Here is a 17,915-nt window from a genome sequence, read left to right as displayed (position 1 = left end):
AGGTTTTCGGCATATTTTTCCTGTATTACTCCAATGTGGAGGTATAGATAAGCCATTATTTTGGCAATTTTACATTGTTCTTCTTTTACTTTTGGGGCCATATACAATTCACTAAGTGCCCGGTGTAACGGACCCTTGTCCTGCCATGTATCTAATTCTATGGCAGTGATTTGTTGCTTGATTTCCTGCAGCCAGACATCCCCATCCTGCTCTACCCATTCACCCCCGACAAACAACTTGTGCAGTTAGTGGTCTTTTGCCATATTGATTTCCACTGGGGTCACCATTCCAGAAATATTAATTTCCTTCTGACTTATCTCCTTGTTATTTTATTTTTTGCAAAACTGGCCCAACTCCTTTGAGTATTTCTATTGAAGGGTGTTTTTACAGTGTGGCACAGTGTGGTAGCCCAACAAGTTGTATGTACCCCGTCAGTTAGCACGCTGTGTTAGACTGTCATAAATGGTATAACTAATTCAGGATCTCGTGACGAGCCCCCAAGCTGTAAGTGATTTCAATCCGGCACACCCCCAAGTCAATGCCTAGCCTGTAATGCACAACTGAAATCCTTATTTATTTTTGTCTATAAATTCTTTATTCTGAACGATATACCACTCATACCTCGCCCCTCTCCTGGAACCGCCCCGGTGCCACTGAACCAGGAATCAGGCTGGTTTGCAAAGTTAAAATATGTATTTATGTATTTACAATTTAATCACACTGTGTTTTAATGAGTACACAATAATCATCAATGGGGTGATGTAAAACTGAATAATCTCTTCAGTACACAAGGAGTAGTATTGAGCAAAACAAGTCAGCACAGAAATAATTCTTTTGTGTGTGTGTGCAGATCAAACAGCACTGTGGTTAAAGGTTCCCCCTGCACACCCCTCAACCCCCCATAGACAATGTAAAGAGATAGGAGGACAGAATGGCAGATCTCAACAGAATATCAATCCCATTTTCCCCCAGCAAACGCAAGAGAAAAACGGAATTGACTGTCAGGCTGTCAGACTGGCTTTTAACTCAGAATGAACTGGGCAAAAACACTAATATGGTCAAAATTGCTGAAGTTGCTATACATTCTTATGGGAGCTGCTTTAGATAGTTGCGCACAAACACAAGCAATGATTTAATACCAAGAAACAATTTGAAATCTTAAAATTCAAGTTGGAAGCAATCAAAAGCTGTTTTGCACGTGTCAGAATTTCCCAAAAATGAAATTTGCAGCAAACTTTTCACTGTGCGATAATCGCGATAACGGGAGAAACGTATGGATATGGGATGCAGTTTTAGATGTGATTTAAGGCTAAGGATGTTTATTACAAGCAGAAGCTGCAATTTTGTTTCTAGCACAAAAACTGAGAAAGTTATGGACATTTAGTGGAGGTAATTTTTTTCGATGTAGGCGCAAGAAGGGAAAACAGGAATGCACTTTTAAAATGACAAAAAGGATTTTTTACACTAGACAAAAAAATGCCCCTCAGGAACACAGCCACTTGATCAGGGTGACTGTCTGCAGGACTCGCCTTCTTCAGATGAGAAAAGATCAGCACAGAGATAGTTTTAGCAATACTAGTACAGAGGAAGATAGGATGGATTGGATAGAGAGTTCAGCCAATTCAAAAATACTCCTAACAACACAGGTTCTGAAGACAAGAAAGGATGGGTTTAAGATAGGGATTAACTAAGCAAGGTGCATATGCTAGTGACACAGCTATTTATATAGATACTCACTAGATATGTTTTTAAATGGAACTGTCAGGATTCTGGTCAGTCAAGATTCTGGTCAGGGAATGGGATCTGGTTCTAGGACAGACACCTTGGCACATCGGATTGGGTCTGCAATCAGCAAGGCACTCTGGTCACAGCACGGCACAAGACTGGACTGGATCTGCCCTTCTTGGATGTATTTTGATGCCTCCCCTTAGGTTTGTGGGGTTCTGGTGCTGAAATTTGAGGCCTAGATGAAAATGATTCACCTATGCAATGGATTTCTGCTTTGCCAAATTTCTGGAGTCTGGAGCAAGGAAGATGTACAGTTCATTAGCAGGGTGCTCTGCCAGCATCGGGATAGTGAGTGAATCTGTCTGTCTTTTTGAGTGTTGAGCTGTCTCTATTTATGCAATGATAAAGTGGTGTGTGGGCTGGTTTATCCTAAGCTCGCCCCTTTGACAGGTCATTGGGTCAGAGTCTCCTCTCTGCCTTGATAGGAGGAGAAAAACAGTGTGTCACCTTTCTGGTGTGATTTTATGAGGCTTAGGATTCACCCCTGGCCCCTTGAAAACAAAATATACTTTTGGCACCATACATATTTACAAATGTGCAACCTCTATAAGAATCACATATACAGATTACATATTTTATATAGCAGCTATCCCTCCAAACCCCATAGCGGTGCAATCTTGTCTCGGCTTTTCACAGAATTGTGCCCTTTTCATCAGGAACACAATGTCCAATTTATAAGCACATTTCTACATGTGTGCGTGTTTAACATGGGCAAGTGCATAAAGTTTCCTACTTCTAGCAGCAATACATTTTGTGTAAAATCGCATTTTCTGCCGTTTCTTTCAAGAACATGTCACACGATTTTGCCGTCTCTTGAAACGTGCATCCAAAATTTAGATTCACAAATCTGTTCCTGCTATATTTTACACAATTTTCACTGTCAAATTATATGTCTTTTAAAAAAGTGCTCTTTGTAAAGTTTCAGCCACAGATGGTTGTTTGTCTCTGCCTCCTTCTGTCTCCATGCATTTTAGAAGCAGTCTCCTCCCTGTTTGCTCTTGGCAGAGGCCATTTACGACTGTCCTCACACCCCACATTTTCTTAGTGGCAGATGTCCATTGTTCCCTTTTGCCTCTGTAGACCAGGTTCTTTACAAACCCTATAATTAACACTTTGGTGTGATTTCCTGGTGGGGGGAAAGGCCATCCTTTTGTGGAGAAACCTGATATTCCAGTTTGGTAGCTTTTAGCCAGGCTTGATTTAATTGTTAATTCTGTTGCATTTTTCCTTAGCTTAAAACAAACTTGTGATTTTCCAAATAGCAGCTAGAATACTTATTCAAGGTTTTAAACCATGGGATCAAAACAATTACAACATAGGTTACTCTCAGTAACAGGCCTCTTAGATTGCAAGCATTTGATTTCAGTTTATATACATGTTTAAAGTTTAATCAGGACGGCTCCTGACAGTTGACATTCCAGCAGCCTTCTGCTGCACAGAGATTTCTGACATCCACAGACAGGCCACGTTTGCTGTGGAAATCTGTTTATACTTTCAGCTCTTCGGGACCTTGCAAGTTCACAATGATTTCTTAAACTAAGTGAATTTTAGCACCCAGCAAGAATTTGGGATGTTTGAGGGCGTTTTGCACTGGCATTCTGCAGTTTCAGTAACAAAGAAAAAAGGATTTAAAGCAAGATTTTGGGGTTTCATTTAGCAACACTGCTTTTTCCTTCTGTATTCCATATTTACTTGTTGTGGAGCCCAGTAACATATTCCAGGAGTGAGATCTCTGTTCCACCACTGACAACATACGTGGCAGATTGGGCAGCCATCTTTTTGTGTGTTGCAAAGCATGATTTTCAGAGTTTTTGGTGCGCACAAGTGTTTGGCGGCCATCTTGATGTTTCTGGCACCAACGTAAAACAGTGCTGCAGCATAGCAGATCAGAATGTAGGTTAAAACATCCCACATTCCTGACCGTTCCAAGTGGAGGTTACCTCCATATAACCTGTCCCTATGGCAGTGATTTCCACTTACTGTGATCCTGAGACTCAATTCAGCAAGACATTTTGAAGGCCCTGTTCATGAGATGTCTAGTTCAAAAGGGGGGCAGCATGCCCATAGACTGTCTGAACACAAGGTGGATAGCCTGTTGAGTGGCTGTCTATGTTGTCATCCATACCTCACAACATATGTTGTGTTTAAATGTAGGTGGAATCATGTTTTGGAGTGTGATACCAATGAAATCAATGTACAATTTATGTTGCAAGGGTTAAAAAGGACACTCACAATTTAGAGAATTAAGACCTATGTTTCTGTTCTGTCCCCCTGCCTCTCGACTATGCATCATCTGACTCTTTCACTGCCTGCTCTTGTGATATCTCATCCAAATTCATACAGTCTCCCATCCCTTTTAATGTGTCAGTCCTCCGTATTTTGTCTCCTCTTTCAACACATTTACTTCCACTTCCTCACTACCATTTTGTTATTTCTCATATATCTCCTCACTTCTCTCCTTTTTCATCTTCCCGTTTTGTCTTTCATTTCCATTGCCATCCTTTATGCCCCCCCCCCTATTTTATTCCACCCCCCCATATTGCTAGATTCTGGTCTAGACTTGAATGTACTCTTACATTTCGGCACCCATTTACCACTTGATTTAGAACTCCTATCTCTAATAGGTAACTGTTTCAAATCAACTTCCACTATCTGCACCCCCTCCAGTTATGGTTGTTCTCTCTCTCTCTCTCTCTCTCTCTCTCTCTCTTTCTCTCTCTCTCTCTCTCTCTCTGTCTCTCTCTCTCTCCCTCTCTCTCTCTCTGTCTCTCTCTCTCTCGTTCTGTCTCTCTCTCTCTCTCCCTCTCTCTCTTTCCCTGCCAACTGACTCCCCCTTGATTTGTGGGCCTTCTTTCTCTCTCTTCTTGCTACTATTTCTCTCGCACAGGTTGTCTTCCCTTGCTCCTGCTTTGTTACCTTGAGTTTGACGTATTTCCCCTCCTCTACCACCACCTTTCTTGTACCTTACCATTCTGGGTCCCTTCCTCCCTCCTACAGGCTCTCCTTTCAACCCTCTCTCTCTACATCCATTTCCGTAACTCTCACACTTTTCTACAACTTGCCCCATATGTCTGCCCTCTTGTCTCCCTTATTCACTCTCTTACATGATGTTTCACCTCTCTCTCCATTCAGTTCTGTGGCAGCCTGATCCTCCACACTCTCACATCTCTATGTTAGCGTGGTGTATAACATGCTGTTATTTTTCTTTCTTTTTTCCCTTTCCCTTCTTTTTGTTCTCATTTCAAAATGTTTAATTCACAACCATGCATAAATGAGTTGTGAGGAAGGCGTTGGCTTGCTTCCCCTACTGTCTTGCACCACTACAGGCAATGTAAGACCGGCGAGAAACAGGGATCTTGCTGTGTGCAAAGGCCACTGTGTCATTCTCATGAATTTGTGCTAATTTCACTACCAAGGCAATACATTCGACTGACCTCTCTGCCTTCTTTACTCACTGCAAGGTAGAGCTGATTGGGCAAAAACGTACCAAAATGTCGCCTTCACAATTACGACGGCTGAAAATGCTGACTTTTTTTTTGTACTCCCCCTTAGATCACATATATATGTGGGGGGTATAGAATATAATATTAATATGGGGGGGTGGGGGTTCTCCCCCTAAATAAATGTGTGGTGTAAAGGGGCTAACAAAAAAAAGTCATCATTTTCGGCCATCACAATAATCACATAGATCCGATCTGGCCACAACTGTCTGAATAGGCTGGGCAGCTGCCGATATTTTCAAGTTTTGGCATTCACAACCCTCTCCCACAAACCACCAGCCTCCTCCAGGTGGGGCACCCCACGGTTTGTAGATCACTGCTCTAGGGCTTCACCTAGCAAGTTGTTCTGTCTGTTCAATGGTCTTTAGCACAGCTCCACTTTGAAAAATATCACACTCTCAAAATGTTCTGCTCTTCCAGGTCCACCAATCCCCTCCAACCTCCCGATTCAACAATCCAGGCAGTAAATGGTGTTCTGTCCTCTACAGGAGTCCAAGGATTAGGTATCTGCCATATTTCTTTTCCATGTACTGGGGTAGGAGTGTGGAACGTGTTCACCCATCTTGTAATAATAATAACTTCCCTGTGCTAGAGGGCCAGCCTAGTGGCCAAGGCTGGATTCAAGCATTCCATTGAGATAGTTGGCTGATTTTTGCAATAAGGAGTGTAGACAATACACACGTTTTTGGAGACTGTGGGGCACAGACATATATAGACGTTCTGGAGCTCGAAGGGCCATGACAACGAGCTCCCTTGCTAGAAGTAAGAACTAAGGTGTGAGGTACAGATGTCACGTGTTTCATTCTGCCAAACTATGACTGAGCACCGTTTTGAGAAGTAACACAAAAAAACATGATTTACCATCTATATAGAACACACCACAAACTGAAAGATCTCTTTGTTGCCTGCATCCCAACTAATTGGACCTCGTTACTTTTGGAAGATAAAAGAGTTAACGAGTTCAGCCGGGATTCACACCTGTGACATGCAAATTACCAAAACATCTCGGCGGAGGGTGCTCAGCCCACCTCTAGTGCGTTCAGCACATGTTTTGGCATTGCATTTCTTTTAGTGGTTTGTTTGTCTGGGGGTATCTTATTTCCAATTGTACTGTAAGAGGGCGCATGTTTTTTCATTTTTATTTTTTTAAGAAAAACAGTTATCTGACTGGCTGTTTTAGCATCTCTGAACGAATAGACCTTTTTATGCATTATGGCTACTAGGGAGACACATTGTTAGGGCCAGCTTGGAAGTGCTATGGTGGCATTGCAGAAACAGCTTTTAAGAATGTCCCTTTCAGTCTACTGTGATAGACATTTACAATCCGCCGCTCACCTCTGCTGATGTTAGCCTCCCAGGAGGTTTAGGATACTGAGTGACTTTGGTGCCAGATAGATTAGGAAACCAATTTCACAGCCATGAATCAGAAGGCAGATGTGCACCTGATAAAGGGCTTAACCCCAGGCTCATATCAGACCTGTCGTTTAGGATTTGCCCGCAGTGCCTCTCCGCTCCTGGCCACTCTCCGGGTTGCAGGTGCCTGGATTTCTTCCCTCCACAGCAGGATTGGTGAATTTGATATGTTCTCCCAATGGACGGGTCTGTGCAATTTGCAGTTATTTCACCCTACAACAAACAAGGCAGTCACTCAGGAATTTGTAAGTGAGGGCCAACGACCTAGGCAAAGGGGCAGCAACCTTAGCTCTGCATATGTTTTGGACTACAATTCACATGATGTCTTGCTATTGACTATGCTAGTTAGGGATGATGGGATCTGAAGTACAAAACATCTGGAGAGCCAAAGGTTGCAGACCCCTGACCTGGGGGAAAAACACAAAACAAAGAAAGTACTTGAATCCACACAAAGCTATGGTAAAATAAAAATAAAAAAATAAATAAATAAATAAATAAATAAATAAAAAATATATATATTTACATATATATATATATATATATATGTTACCCAAGTTTACGAATTTAGATGGCACAAAAACAAAGTAAAAGCTTAATAAAAATCTATATTATTTGTAGAAAACATATTGTTAGTATTGCTAATAGTAATAACTAGGCTAGGCTTTTTTTTGCTTTGCCTTTAAAAAGTGCTTATTTATTTTTATTTCAAAGATTTCACTCTAAATAAGTAGAAACAAAGTATTGCATGTTGAAGGGGAACCCCTATGCATATGTATTAAAAACACACTCACCAGAGCCAACTCAGCAAACAGAAAGACATGTAAAACGTTACTATTTAGAACATGCCTTGCACATGAACACAAGGAGGTAGGTCGTTTGTCCAATTCACTTGCTTTTGTTTAAATTATCAGAAACTCTGCCACAAGGTGTATGATGCATTTAACAACCCCACAGACATTTTTTTTCTATTCCTTTCTGGTACACATGGCCCTGTCTCCCACCTATTCAACTGAACTCAACGAATTCTCACATTCATATTTGTTTACGCTTAATTGTGTATCATTTAGGATGTTTTAATGAGACACTTAGAAAACCTAGAAACAACACATGATAAATAGCAAATAAAATAAAGTCGGTGATTCTAATAGTTACAGTGACCCAGGCAACATTTTCTGATCCTCAAAGCATTGTTTTTTTTGTTTTTTTTATTTGGAAGCATTGGTTTCCTCCAAGATACCATGGTGTTCCATATGTGGAGAGACTATGGGCCTGATATGCAATACTTCTTTAAATGGGTTTGCACCGTTCTCAAATGCTTTTGTAAAGCAGGCCCAGTAGGTGGAGTCATCCAAGGCAAACACAGCAGAAACATGATCCTTCCCATAGTAAAAAAGCTGTTGAAAACAGTAGTTAGGAGAGAAGAAGCTGTCTGAAGGTGGCCCGATCAGAAGCAGTATCAGTGTAGGTATCCCTGCCAATCATCCCTAGTTCCTTTCAGAGGATCATTTCATTTTTATATTTCATAACCTATTTAAAGCAACGCCTTCTTCCACCCCTTTAGAGTGTCGTTTTAGGGCGTGTTGACAATGATGTTGATGAATGTTTGTTTCTCAGTGTTACAACCTCGCTGCCCATTGAATGCTTAGTGTTCTGAATAACTGAGGTTTGGTTCGCTTGCTGGGTGAATGGTAGGTGGCCCATATGCATGACCCTGCTGTTAAGAGCACCCCCAACCTACCAGTGTTTCCTTCTCTCCTTCTGCTGGGGCGCCAACCTTTGGACTCAGCCTATCTGTGCTCGGTTTCACCAATCCTGACTGTAATTTAGAATGTCACACTTACATCAAGGGATAATCAATGTACTTTTCTGAGGATTAGAGAGCTAAGAATGAATTTGATGTTTCTATTTAAAAGTCTAGCAGCTACTATTATTTTGTCTTTGATTCTTCCAAGAATTAAGAGGGTGCACCAAACGTGGAAGGGAACCACTTGCTTACGTCGTCAATGTGTTTCGCACACAGCCCTTTTTGAAGTGGATCATCAAGCGGCAAGCACACACCAATGAGAAGTAAAGAAAGAGTGTGTGTGGCTCGTGAAGATGAACTGGGTGTCTCATTAAGACAATAGAATTGGTGAGGAAAGAAAGGTGAACAATCCTCTCCCACAGAGTCTAAAACATATTTTACAGGATTGGCTGATGTAAGGTACACAAAGAAGAATATGGTTCTCTGCATTGCCTCACATCCACCACACCAGTGCTGTATCAGTGTCCTACAATGTAGGAACCTGGGAATTTCCATCCTGCAAGCCTTTAATCATAGGGACTTGATCACTCACTGTTCAAATATTGGAATACATTGATGGCTACTTTGCTGACTTCTATCTCACAAATTCATGGGAGACCCACTTCAGGATTACCTCTACCGACCAAAAATACTTCAAGAAATAGAGAAGAAATCAATCAACTGCTCATTCTTGATGCTTGCCACATTCTATTATTATTCTATAATTTTATTAAAAAAGGAGGAATCCCAATCTCAGGATATGGCTTTCTTTAAAACATGTTTAATATTTAAAGTAAATCATTGGCAGCACAGAGCTGAACGTGCGATGCTAGATGGAGTTCCTGCTGCTGCGAACTTCTGAAATCTTGACTTTGTTCTAGCTTGAAGGTGCTCACACCAGGCTGTGTTAACTTGCGGCGTTCGTTCAAGCTTTCTCTATGCTATTTTGAATACTATATCTGCACTACCTACACAAAGCCGAGGTGTGTTCTTCTAATACATGGATGTTTGTGCAAAACAGTTAGATTTGTATCAGTTCCTTTATCCTGAATTATGGAGGGAATGCCTTTGCTAGATGCCATTATCTATCCAAGACCAAATACACATTACTATTGATTACAATTGACAGCACTCATCATGGTATCAGCGCCGACCTGAAGTACCTCCAAGCTAAAACAATACGAGCGTTAATTGTATAATTGCCTATGTGTGTGTGGCATTCTTATTTGTGAACAGCATTTGAACATTCCTCAGAATGTATGTGTGGTAATGGCATCCTTTGATAATATGTGTTATTTGCTAATCCATGCACACGTGTGTTGAATTGCGCATAGAGCCTTGCCATTGTGCTGGTCTATAAAGAGGCCGGCATCTACAATTTACAGCTGAGGAGAGCTACTGTCTGTTAATACCTGTCCTTCGAACTTTTGATGGATTCTCTTATGTCCCCCAGTTCCTGTTCACTGTATGTGTTCCTTTTCCTAGCCACGTCACCACACGATGTACGTCATTCTGTTCGACAATGCTTTTGTGTAAAGGACCCCCTACCATAAAACATCCTCCGTCGTTGCCAACTTTGGAAATCATTTGTTTTCGAAATGACACACTTTTATTAAATAAACACAATTCTATATTCAAATCTCTCTGAAGCACATTGAATACTAGCTGGCTTGCGGCCTGGTCTCTTGTATGGCTGCACCCAGCGTTAGATGGAATTAGAACGGTATGTCGCCAGGGCCTATTGAATCTGTTTGTCAGTCACAGACTCTTCTCTCAAACATTAGTGGGCACTGCTTCCCAAAATGAAACAGTGGTCACACATTGATCACACATTCCAAGAAGAAAAGGGAAACAAAATCTACTAAAGAGAGTGAGAGCGGCATTTTCTTTAGAGGTTCTGCCTATTCCTGGTCAGGTCTGGCCCCTGGCGGAGCGAGCCCTTCTGCTGCCTCACCCGAGCTCCCATGATTAATGGTGTTGTTGGCAGATGAGATGAGAACTCACTGCTGCTCAGGATATGATTTGTTAAGACAGAGCAGATCCTGTGCCCTGCCGTCTACCCCTGGCTGATTAATGCCTGTATAATGTATTGAGTTAGACGCTTAATTTTATGCTACAACATTAAACACTAGGGGGCCTGCTGTAATTTAGCTGCCCGCGACTGGAAAATTACTTCTGACTGGTTTAAATTGAGGAAGGAGCTGAGCATAAGGTATGTGTGAGCCGTTACTGTCAGACCTGCGCGATCATTGCTTGATCTATTGACGGCGCATGCACATTCTAAAAGCAGGGGTCACAGCCCATTGCTTTCAGTCTCTCCTTCACACACTCATACATTGAGCCTTCCCAAGCCCATCCCCACCATATCATGATGGACTCATTCCACACAAGTGGTGCTCCTATTTGATATTGGCAGCAGTAAGGACATTGTGTGGTATAGCAGGAGCCACCAGTTATGGTATGCAAGTCCATCATTCACACCAGCTTTTCAGGAAAACCAATTACTGTCATTAACATCCATTTAGAGCCACTGAATGCAGTTGCATGTTGTTTGTACATCCTGAAAACATGACATGGATTTCGTTTTTGAGGAATGGAGTTAGCGAATCCTAAGTTTATATATCAATGTCCCTACCTCTATTCCGTGGTTGTGATTTCTCATTAATGAGATGAAACGTGAGGTAGTTTATGAATGTGCTTTGGTGGAAGATGGCATCCATGGAGAATGGGCTGTTGGTGCCACTCTTAATGAAGGTTGTGATGACAGGATGGAAAGACAAACAGAAGAATTTAGGGATCACCACTGTGGGCCAAAGAGCCTGGATCACACTGTGGTAACATTTAGATGCTCTGTGCTTGATCTTTAGAAATTCCCACTAACATGTGTGTATTCTTATCTGCATACACGTATCTGTGTTGTCAATACGACATAAAACCATACCTTGTCCAGATTACCCAAGTGAGTCAGGAACAACAGTATTGGTGGGCACTAATGATTGCACCTGCATCAAAGTTGGAGAGTTTTAGGATCAAACATTTTGCCTAGTTGATTGACTTGGGCCATTATGGAACAAACAACCCAGCACCAGAGTTTTTACTTATAGTTAAATCATGTGGTTAAAATCCTATACCACAATGGTTAAAGACAGTCTGAGAGCCCAAACACGTTTCTTTCCTGACTGCACCATATCATTTTTGCAAGTAGTCTGATCATCATAACGTTAACATTTTGATTTTAGGCACTGAAAGCTGGTGGTGCGATATGTGCAGTGTCTATGATGTACCCCTTGGCACTGCATATGCAATTTAAGAAAAATCTGTGCTGAGGATGTGTTCCTAGTACTTGCACATTACATAGTTTTTGCTCATTAAACATGTGACATAGTGCTTGTGTTTTGGCACAATGTGTCTATTACCTCACACACGACACCTCACCATGTCCATGCCCTAGTTTAACTTGTAGTACATGCTGTATGACTACTTTCTGTCGTGCTTTACTTTCAGTTCTGAACCTATGTCTGAACCTAGGTTCATCTCCTATGTGTTCCTTATCTCTTGAACAGCATCTGCCTTTAACTGCCTGTTTTAAGGATCCCTAGGTCCTAGCTGGTGCTTTTGCTCAAATTACAGGTCGTTTGTATAATTATTCATCATCTCTATCATTACATTTTAGTTGTGCATTGCATCCTAGAGGGTCCCTAGGTGTTCCACTTTTGCATAATACTCCCTGCTACATACGGTTCTAGACCTTCATTAATATAATTTCAGTTGGTATGTCAATGATTAAAGAGGTCCTAACCACATTTAACCACATAAATCATTGATCCGATGTGTACCTTTTCTCCACAGAATGCACTCAGGAAATGTCAATGATAAACGTACGGTCCAAACCGCACTTATATTCGCACAGCACTGAGATTCCATTTTAGGACATTTCACTCATACTTTGTTTGCCTGTTCTAATGCGTAAGATGTTTAAAGATGCAGAAATTATCCTTGTGCATGTTTGTCTGCTTTTCTACAACTTGCAAATAAGGCTTTATATCTTTTACCAATGGGAAATGTCATATTCATGCTAACATAGTTTTGGAAAGAGAGACATCTAGTGGTGCGAGATGTGCTCTCTCCAGAACGTGTCCCCCAAACAAATGCACATAATTAAAATAAGTAAATGAATAAAGCCCAATTGTCTGGTCAGAGTATTGGATCCTGGCAGATGGTTTGATCACTTTCTGACTTGGCTGCATGATTTGCAGTCATGTTTTACTATATGAAGGAGCGATGACCCAACATTTGGCACAGACATGGGGGCAAACGGTGTACCCTACTGCATCTCAGCTGGTGGCTCTGATGCCATCACCTGGAATTTCTTCCTCTGTGCCCATGCTGCTTGATTTCTCAGGCAACTACGTGTTTCACAGGTTTTCTGAGGGGATTAACCATTGCATCCAGCTAGAACAATACGAGAAGTACCATGTTCATTATAACGTCCTCTGGCCCCATTTAGGTCTGGAAAGGTCAGATCATTCTATTATATAATTGACACACTCATCCTCTACCCTCCACTGGATACTATCTGAGTTTGCGCTTGGAGATGGGGGATTCCTTGTCTTTTTTTTTTTTTCCTTGTGTTTGCCCCAGCTTTCTTTCAGCACACAGACAACTCTTGGGTCTCACACCTCTGTCAGAGTGATTGGCATTACCAAGCCTCTTAATTACTCCTCAGAATGGACATCACTATGAATACCAAGTTTTAATGTCCCCACAACTCACAGGAACTCTTGATCAAATCTCAAAGCCATCACATATCTCTAACGCGTGTTAAATTATACAAACAACACATTGCACTGCTGACGTACAAGGTAACCAAATTGTCCAACATGGACAATATTTGATCAATTTCATTAACGTGTTGGGTCCATATCCACACAACCATGCATGCATCCCAACAATCACCACCTCCTACTGCCCATAACATTCCACTTAATGGCACCCTTGTCAACATCAGATCCCTGGGCGCCCACGCTAAAGAAGCTCATTACCTCATCATTGACAGCCTAGTTGACCTACTAACCATCACATAATGTTGACTACATAGTGCCTCAGGCCCTATGCACAGCATTGCTATTCCCCTCAACTACTCAATCCACAGAACTGACCATGCCAACGCCATTGACGGCGGAGTCTCCATCATCTACACATCTGACTTCCATATCTGCTCCATTCCTCTGCCTCCTACTGAAGGATATGAAACAGTATTACTTAAATTTAAGACTAATCCCCAGAGGTATTTCACCATTCTCATTCTCTACCATAATCCTAATGCCTCCAGCTCACCTGAATCTGAAATCCCACTCCTTTTAACCCTCTTCCTCAAATTAGCCACCAATCTGGGTTTCAGTGATCCCCCTGATCATAAAGCTAACAATGTCATCCAAGCCATCCACAAAATTAACTTCTCTCAACTTGTCTCTGCCCCTACCGACATGAAAGTACACACCCTCGACTGCATACTTACAACTAACTCAACCATCGACATATCTCTCATCAGCCCAGTCCCATGGTCCGATCACCATCTGATTGAATTTAAACTACATCACTCGAACCCCCCGAACAATGACACCCGACCACCACCCATTCAAATCCTAGTGAGAAGGACTCAGAGGCTCACTCATGAAACTCTTAAACCCACCTTGGTCACTCTTATTGAAAAACATCCTCTCATCTGCAAGAGCCCTCCGGCTCTCGCCAATCACTTCCACAACAGCCTCCTAGTCATGCTAGATCAACATGTCCCCTTATAAAACAATCACTGAAACCTTTCAAACTCACTAACATCTGGTTCACAGTTGAACTAGTTCTGCTCCGCAGACAGAAAAGAGCCGTTGAGCTTCTACATAAGAAAACCCCAACCCCCAATAATGCCTCTCTACTCGCCACCACTTCCAAGACCTAAAATGCCACTATTTTTGTGACTAAAGCTGCTTCCAATGACAACAGTATTAGCACAGAAAGCTCCAACACCAAGGAACCCTTCGCCATTGTGTACAAATTAGAAAACCCTTGTGCACCAAGCACCTTGTTTTAGCCTGATAAAAGTGTAGTGCACGGTATTTCCCAAATTGTTCGAACACAATTGTTGGAATGCACAATTGACCGAATTTCAAGGGTCCGAATTGACCTTTTCACAATTGACTGTATGTATTTATATATACATACATTGGTTTGGTAATATATCATCATCATCATCATAAAAGTTTATTCGTAAACAAATTATCCATAAACCGTTAACAGAATAAAAATGCATACATTACAAAAGTCAATTCAACATATTAAAAAAATATCTAGAGTATAAATTTACAAACAATACATACAGATTCAAAATGTGCATGTGTGTAAGTCAGGTAATATCCACAAAGAGCAGCCAAACAATTAATTACGAGTAAAATTTCAGAGCTCAATCAAATTCTGTACCACGGTTTTGGATCTCCGATACCAGGCCCGTCTCAAATAATCCACCATACCCCAAGACACTGGAATCGTAGCTGCCGACAGCAAATAACATAAGACAGGCTTAGCCTGAAACATGCCGGCCGACCTGAGTAGTGGCAAAAGTGTTCTCCGTCTTAAGTCTATATAATGTGGGCAGAACAATACAAAGTGTAGGAGATCCTCCGCTGGCCACTGACAAAAGGGGCAAGCTGTAGGTTGTACACCATCTGTCCAGCTTTTAGTTCGTGCCCCTAACCATAAGCAATCAAACCGTGCTCGAGTCAATGCCCAGCGGTCTACAGGATTATCACTATGGAGTAGATATGGCTGAATAGCATCTGTTGTTGCATACACAATATGCCTTCTGTTTGAACCAATGCGTAAGGCAGCAGACTCCCTATTTGCCACAAAATGGTTTTGAACAGTTGCTTTTGTGCCCTGACCATACATGGGGTCAAGATGTTTGGTGGGCAAACTAGGTTGGCGCCGTTTAACAGTCTGAATCATTTCTGAATATACCTGAGCCATCGGATTTTCTTTACTGCTGAGCTGCTTAGGAGGGCTCTTAAAATCTTATGTGAGAGAATTGCTTTCTGATTTGCCCATAATGCCAACCAATGCGAGACCGGAGCCAATAACCACTCATCAGCAATATGGGGGCATCCTAGTTACGAATGTGTCCCATAGTTTGAGGCAGACTGCGGCAATCCAAGAAGTTTTTTAAGGAAGGCATTCTCCACGTTTTCAATTTTTTGGATCCTTACCATGCTCCACAGTGCAACCTCGTAGTTAGTAGCAGTTTTTGTTTAAGCCCTGTATACTTCTAAGATAAATTTAATTGGGATCCTCACACATATATAATATATGCAAGGGAAATAAGGGGATTTGGTGGGGGTTTTCGGGGTGTTTCCCCCCACATGTATGTCACAATTGTCACAATTGACCTTCGAAATTCGGTCAATTGTGAAAAGGTCAATTGTCATTCGAGCAATTGTGACTCAAACAATTTGTATACAACCTGGTGCACCACTATTCAATCTGCTCTAACTACCAAAATCAAATTACTCTCTAACAAAATAATGACTAAAAAAGCCCTACTTACTCTCATACTAATGCACCTGTCGATAAAAATACCACCAAAGCCTAGCCCCCCTACCTTTGCCCTACAGCCAATCCCTAGCTTCTCCTTTTAACCTGTATCCCAAGTGTCTGTTCTGAATACCAGCCAGGCCCTCAAACCCTCCAACTGCAAAGGAGATACCTGTCTGCCAACACCATAAAGCTCTGCTCCCCCAGCCTTAACCACATCATTACAGAATGTGTTAACTCCTTATTCAATTAATTCCAAATACCCACGACTATTGAAGCAGCCTGAGTAAGCCCCCTACTAAAATATAACACCCTGGACCCGACAGTACCTACCAACTACAGGCCCATTACCACAGTACCCTTCCTGCTCAAAATTCTAGACCACATTGCTTAATTACAATGCCAACAATTCCTAGAACACCAGTCTCTCCTTGGCGTCAGACAATCTGGCTTCTGACCGAAAAACACAGTACTGAAATGGCCCTTATAGACCTAAAAATGCAACATGACAGCATTAGAGATGCTGGCAATGCTGCCATTCTACTCTTCCTAGACCTCTACACTGCATTTGATCTCGTGGACCACGGGCTACTTCAACAGTGTCGACTTCAAGAGTGTATTGAAATGATAGCAACACACTAAGTCACTACATACTAACCTCACTATACCGTCTGGGTAGGACCAACCTATATAATTCCTATATGAATTATAATATGGAACGTATAGGTGCTCCAACTGTTTTATAATTGGTAAAGATTTTTAACCTGTATAAATGTTTTTTCAATAACAGTTGTGTTTTTTTGATGATTAATAAATTATTATATTGTGTACTAATATGGATCAATGATCTACTATTGAAATACAGACCAATGTGGTGATCTGTTACAGTGTGTTGCATCACACATACCTACAGGTGTGAAAGGGAGGGGAAGCCTATATCCACTTTATGTATGTGCCACAACCTACTCTGCCAAAACCTTCCCAGGATCTTCCACTTCTCACCTGAGGCAGTCTGATGGATCAAATCCTTTCTAAGTGACCGCACCTCCAGAGTATTCATTTATAACCACTCAGCAGACCCTACACTAAATCGCTCTTTGATATACTTGACTGTGGGATGTATTTACCCAGGCATCCGAGCCCTACCTCAAAACTGTGCAGTACTGACATGGAAAACATCATGATGGCCAGAGCTTCCCAGAAAATGCACAGGGAAATGCATGAAGAATAGGCTGCCACTCATTTTTGCCGATGTTATGGGCACAGAAGGACACTGCCTAAAACCACCATTGGACTACCCACACAGTAGTCTGAAACCATTGGGAATGGCAATGCTGATTGCCAAAAGCAAACCCATAACTGTTGGGAATTCATTTTCTTAAATCCCAAAAAGGGGTGCAGTACCAGTACTCACCACTATCCAAAAGCCGGCGTTTTAAAACAACACCATTCAACACTACAGCTAAGTCAACGCCTAGTCTATAATACTGAATGAAAACCCTTATTGATATATCTTTATGTCCAGTTCATGCGTTCTGGATGACTACCCCTATATAACACCCCTCTCTCAGAATCCCCCTGACCCCACTGAGCCAAGAAGTAGTTCTGTTTTGCAAGTTTAAAGGTTTATTTGATAACTTAAACAATATATATTATATCACGCTTTATAATAAATTAATAATTGGATATCACACTTAATCTGAGATGATAAAGATTAACAATGGAGAATCTGGCACTAGTACACTTTTTGATAATCACTAAGGAGTTGACATGAAATGGATACGATAGCAACAATACTTTTATGGTTTCAAATGGATGCAATGTGGAATGAAATGCAGTAAAGAAAATAA

The 17,915-nt window shown here is 41.5% G+C and overlaps 1 protein-coding gene across 19 annotated transcripts in view; it reads left to right on the top strand.

The window, feature by feature from the left end:
- PTPRT (protein tyrosine phosphatase receptor type T) overlaps window positions 1-17,915 on the top strand; it is a 2,174,878-nt gene that overhangs the window by 1,847,226 nt on the left and 309,737 nt on the right. The gene's annotated exons all lie outside the window — the stretch shown is intronic.

Source organism: Ambystoma mexicanum, chromosome 3p, assembly GCF_040938575.1.
Source record: "Ambystoma mexicanum isolate Mex_15411 chromosome 3p, UKY_AmexF1_1, whole genome shotgun sequence".
NCBI lineage: Eukaryota > Metazoa > Chordata > Amphibia > Caudata > Ambystomatidae > Ambystoma > Ambystoma mexicanum.
The sequence above is the reverse complement of the archived record's forward strand: the minus strand, read 5'-3'. Positions and strand labels throughout refer to the sequence as shown.